The following is a 6,041-nucleotide window of genomic DNA, read 5'->3' on the forward strand; positions in this document are numbered from 1 at the left end:
TCCTCTGTCCTTAAACCCTCACATCCTCTGTCCTTACACCCTCACATCCTCTGTCCTTACACCCTCACATCCTCTGTCCTTACACCCTCACATCCTCTGTCCTTACACCCTCACATCCTCTGTCCTTAGACCCTCACATCCTCTGTCCTTACCCTCACATCCTCTGTCCTTACACCCTCACCTCCTCTGTCCTTACACCCTCACATCCTCTGTCCTTAGACCCTCACATCCTCTGTCCTTACACCCTCACCTCCTCTGTCCTTACACCCTCACTCTCTGTCCTTACACCCTCACATCCTCTGTCCTTATCACCCTCACATCCTCTGTCCTTACACCCTCACATCCTCTGTCCTTACACCCTCACATCCTCTGTCCTTACACCCTCACATCCTCTGTCCTTACACCCTCACATCCTCTGTCCTTACACCCTCACATCCTCTGTCCTTACACCCTCACATCCTCTGTCCTTACACCCTCACATCCTCTGTCCTTAGACCCTCACCTCCTCTGTCCTTAGACCCTCACATCCTCTGTCCTTACACCCTCACATCCTCTGTCCTTACACCTCACATCCTCTGTCCTTACACCCTCACATCCTCTGTCCTTACACCCTCACATCCTCTGTCCTTACACCCTCACATCCTCTGTCCTTACACCCTCACATCCTCTGTCCTTAGACCCTCACATCCTCTGTCCTTAGACCCTCACATCCTGTCCTTAAACCCTCACATCCTCTGTCCTTACACCCTCACATCCTCTGTCCTTAGACCCTCACATCCTCTGTCCTTAGACCCTCACCTCCTCTGTCCTTACCCCCTCACATCCTCTGTCCTTAGACCCTCACATCCTCTGTCCTTCCCTCACATCGGCACAGGAAAAACTCTAAACCCTAAAAAAGAACCTTTAACAGGAAGAAAAAAGGAAGAAACCTCTGGGAGAACGACAGAGGAGGGATCCTTCTCCCAGGATGGACAGAATGCAATAGATGTCATGTGTACAGAATGAACAGCATAACAGTTCTTAGATACAACACATTCAATGTATATGAGAAGCATAAAAACAAATTGTTATGAATAGTGTTTAGTAGGTCAACTCAGGGACATCCAGCTGAGAGGAGACAAACTGGCACAAAGCAGGTCTTTGCACCATGGAAACTGCCTGTTACGTGAAGCTGATCTCAGAGCAGAGTCTGGCAACAGAAACAGGATTATAGCAGAAATATTATCACATTTCTTGTGCAAATGTGGTGTTCCTGTATGCCTCTTTCTGGAGAGATGGTTGTCTGCATAGCAGTTTGCAGGTCTTTTAGTCAGCTGTGTGCCTACAGCCTCTGTTAACTGCAGCAAATACTAAAAGTGAAATGGTAAACATACAATATAGGCCTTTTTTCACAGCAGATATTTTACTTTTCCTAGTATGCAGGAGATTTACGAATGACATTAACGATGGCTGTGTTCCATTCAAGTGTCCAAGCGGGCACAATACCAGGAGCCTGAAATTAAACCAGCTTATTAGAATTCCGACATCTTACATTTCATTATTTACACCTGCGCTTTTACTATGACATGTCAAAATGTATAGATCTGTGGCCTATAATGTAGAATCTCTTATACAAAAGGTTGTAATCGTGTATTACATTTTTCAAAAAAACTAAACAAAAAAACTGTCAATTTGAGATGTAAGTATCCTTTGATTTAATACAGCATTTAAAATCAGGGTAAATAAAAAGAAAGTCATATCAGCATATATAAGCGGGCCTCTTTTTAGTCAGAGAGAAACAATATATGTTGTTCAGCTTGTGTAAATGTTAGACTTGTAAAGAATTGAGTGCAAACATACGGAGATGAAAAGCAACGCCTGGAGAGATGTTCTTGTAGCGAAGCTCTCAGACAGTCATTGAGCTGATTGGAGAGATAAGAGGACTGGTCATCATTATGTCAATGTGTCCTTCTCCATGTGACCTAACCCACACTCTACAGGACAGTAATGGGTTGGCGGCTAATGAGGTTCAGATTTATAGATACATTTTCTTCTCACTGTCATCCATCTGAAGACAAACAATTCTGCGCAGTTAAATATTTTTGTAGTACAATGCTGTGTGGATTCTGAACTGCAATGCTTATGTTAAAGTACTTTCAAATGTATTAAATTGTATACCTATTAGTTTCTGTTCTTTCCTTTGCACGTATCAGGATAAATACAGAGTCCAATTGCACATGAGGTTTAGCAGCAATAAAGGGTAGTGAACAGGAACTCTCTCTCTGTGGTGGAAGGATACTTTGGCTGCTCAGGTTTCAGCCTGAGTGAAACACAATGCAATTGTGTTTCGTGACCTTGCTCTTTGCATAGTCCTACCGTTCCTATTGCCTACTCTCTCTCTGCCTTCCTCCCTCCCTACCTCCCTACCTCCCTCTCGGACACATTTGCTTAACGTGCAACATCTCTCTTGGGACCCCTGTCTCTATCTGATGCAATTGCTTTATTTAATTCATCAGCATTAAGATTTCACAGTCTAATCCGTGTACAGAAGTAATATACATTTTTGCAGTGTATAGCAACGATCTGCCATCGCCATACAGAAAATACGGTTAAAGAATATAGAGACAGATCAATAAATGAGTGTGAATCACAACAGATACTAAAGGATGAGGTCACTGGCATGAATCATGAGGTAACCTGGGTACACTTGTGCTCCCCGGTTTTAAAAGTGGGCCAAGCTGAAGGCTCAGTTTTATAAGTGAAGGTAAAAAGAGAAAATGGCTTTTGATTATTTAGAAGTACCAGCGTCCACTACAGGAAGAAGCAGGAGGAGCGGTTGATATTGTTTCTGCCCAGCCTCCCGGCTCTGTTCTGCCATGTCTAAATGCAGTGGCACAGGAGCCTGAATAATTTATTGGTTGAGCGAGCTGTTGCCTTGAGCCTGGTGTGACAGACATGTTTTCTTTAATAGACGCTCTTGGCGGGTGTCTATCAAAGCGTGTAGAGCAGAATTCCCAGCCCAAGTCCAATTGGATGTGAAAAACAAACAACTGAACACATTTTTGACACATATCTACCATTTCTTCCACTGGTCTGCAAAAGTTTTGCATGTTTAATCATCCCAACCCTATTTCAGATGGCATAATTCCTGCAGCATCAGTTTAACAGGGATTGTGAGTGGTGCAACTTCTGTATCTATTTCATCTCTAATCATAGATAAAATACCATATTTGGAGTGATGTTGCTGAATCTTTTGTCCAGGTCCTATTTGACTTTTTCGTCCTCTGAAAAGGCTTGTAAGGCTGTCCAGCCAACCTGACCTCACACCCTTAAGGCTAACTCCAATGTGAACCCACCCGCATCATTAGACAGTCAGAGGAATGGACGTTTAAAGAGCGGGGTAGTCCACTCAGGGTGGGGATAGGGATAGGTGGTTGGGTCAAACAAACACATGACTTTCACCGAGGAGACAGCTGTTTGTATCGCGTATGAAAACGAGCCAACGTTGACTTATAAGCTTATTTTATACTTTTTTACGTAATATCCAGACTTTACTTACGCCAGTTGTGCAACAAGCATAATTATTTTATGTATTAAAGGTACTTTAATTCCCATTGGTTTTTACAGCACTACATGGTTCAGCTCCCCAGTATATTTCCCCATCGGAGCAGCACTACATGGTTCAGCTCCCCAGTATATTTCCCCATCGGAGCTCCCAGGTCTTCAGACTGTGGCTTCTTGGTTGAACCAAGATCTGGACCTGGTAAAGATGCTTTTAGTTATCTTTAAAAATGTATGTACATTTAAAGCTAAACTCAAAACCTTACTGTTTTCTGAGGCCTAGGAACAGTGTAAGTGTGTCTGTGAGAAAAGCGGGTATCTATATGTAAGTATGTATGTATGTATGTATGTATGCAAGTGTGTGTGTACATATTAGGTGTATGTCAAGATGTGTTGTTTTCTGTTATTTTCTTTATTGTTACACAAATGTTTGATGTTTATTTTTGATTTTATTTATCATTTTTAGTCTCTTTTTTTAATGAAAAGCGTTTTGAGTTTCAGCTCTATAAATAAAGCTACATTGCCTTCCCAAACTTGACTTCCCTCTGGCAACTAATATAACTGAATAATTTCTCCTGATTATCAACAATCCTGTGATGACACAATATTAGAGCCTGAGGTGTAAAATAAAAACAGATGATGAAGTAATACATTTGGCTCCATCTGGTGGCGAAACCAATCCTTGTTCAAGTCATACATGGACACACCCATCCTGTTATAATAGAAGCATGAGGATAATGGAAAGGTTGAGAAAAAAAGGGAGAATAAAGAAAAATGACTGATGATTAAATACATTGAAAAAAAGAGGTTAAGAATTCAATATAAAATGAGGTAAGTTAAATTTATCGAACAACTGATTTCAAAATCAGAAGTCAATGTCAAATATGCAAACATTAATTGCATGTTGGCAGACTTGAATAAAACGTCATCTCTGAATGTAAACTGACGCTTTAATATAATATTATATCTTAAAACAAACACCATTTAACAGATTGAAAATATCCACAAACAATAAAATAGCTGCCTCTAAGAACATCTGATGAAGGGCAGCAGATTGTCTGAACTTCAAACTCCATAAGAGCTCACTGTGTTCTACCATTTACTGACTGCAGACATTTCTATTGGTTATTCTGCAGTCACACTGTGTTAACATTGTTCACTTTGAGTTGGCTCTTCTCAACATGATGTGTTCAGGCTCAGTATGGACGCATCCGGTGCTGCACGCCCTGAAAGATACTTTATTATTTTGATTTTACAGTCATCCTGTGTGAGATAGATAAATATATTGTGGACATAAATTAACATTTTGTCAGCAGAAGATACAATTTCTTCTTATCTGTTCATTTCTGACAATGATGAGTTTCATGAAAAAACACCTGTAGAAATAAAAAAGGAACAACTTGTATCATTTATCTGGCTGTTTATTAAAATATATATATAAAGGGTATAGACACATGTGCGTGTGTCAGTAGTAGCCATGGAAACAGAATGGTGACTCGTGACCGAGGTTATATAAGGTCAGCAGACCTTTGCTCTTTCTCACTTTGCACTTGAACCTGACATGAGTTGACCTCTCTTTTTGGATGTTTAATGCTTATAGGATAAACTCAAATGAATATCTGAAGAACTATATCCAGTTATATAACAGGGTGGGGTCAGTAGCCTACTCTAAAACTTCACTAAAGTCAAACTGGTGATACCCCAATGGAAAAGGTCTTGATTCAAACTAAATGTAAATGTATAGAGGTATTATACAAAAAGTATAAAATGTTAGAGTACTCATTATACACATTGGTACCATATTTAAAGTACAATGCTATAGCAGCTGTCATGTTTGTGTTTGTTTTACTGTGACAGTAAGGTGCTCACTGTGAAAGGAGACTTGGTGAAAACTGAAACTGAGAAATCTGTGAATGTAGAATTTGATATTTTCAAACTGGTGCATTAAACTCAAATTTGAATCATATATACATTTATATATATCAGCATCATATTGGAGGAAGATCAATGTAATTGAGTGATTCAACCATATTGTAATCACATCTTATCAGTGTTAACCCTACAGTAGCCAAAAATTATTATTATAATAAGTCAATAAGGGACACAGTCTAATTCAGTAGTTTAAAGGAATCGTTTCCTGGTCCGGACAGTTTTTAGCAAACATCCCAATAAAAATCCACTTAAAATACTGATATAAATGATGTGTAATGCTTTCAGTTGAGTTAATGGTGTAAAACTAGAGTGTAACTTCTTACCTTTCTCGGTTCATTTCAATTATGCACACATACAGTATAGTATATATATAGTATAGCTATATATATATATATATATATATCTCTCTCTCTCTCTCTCTCTCTCTCTATCTCTATATATATATATATATATATATCAACTCACTAACTCACTCACTCTCTCTTTTATATTATAAGTTACATTTAAGCATGGTGTATTAATACACACACATCTCTCTCTCTCTTTCACTTTTACTTCACTACATTTTG

The sequence above is a fragment of the Anoplopoma fimbria genome, chromosome 8, assembly GCF_027596085.1.
Source record: "Anoplopoma fimbria isolate UVic2021 breed Golden Eagle Sablefish chromosome 8, Afim_UVic_2022, whole genome shotgun sequence".
NCBI lineage: Eukaryota > Metazoa > Chordata > Actinopteri > Perciformes > Anoplopomatidae > Anoplopoma > Anoplopoma fimbria.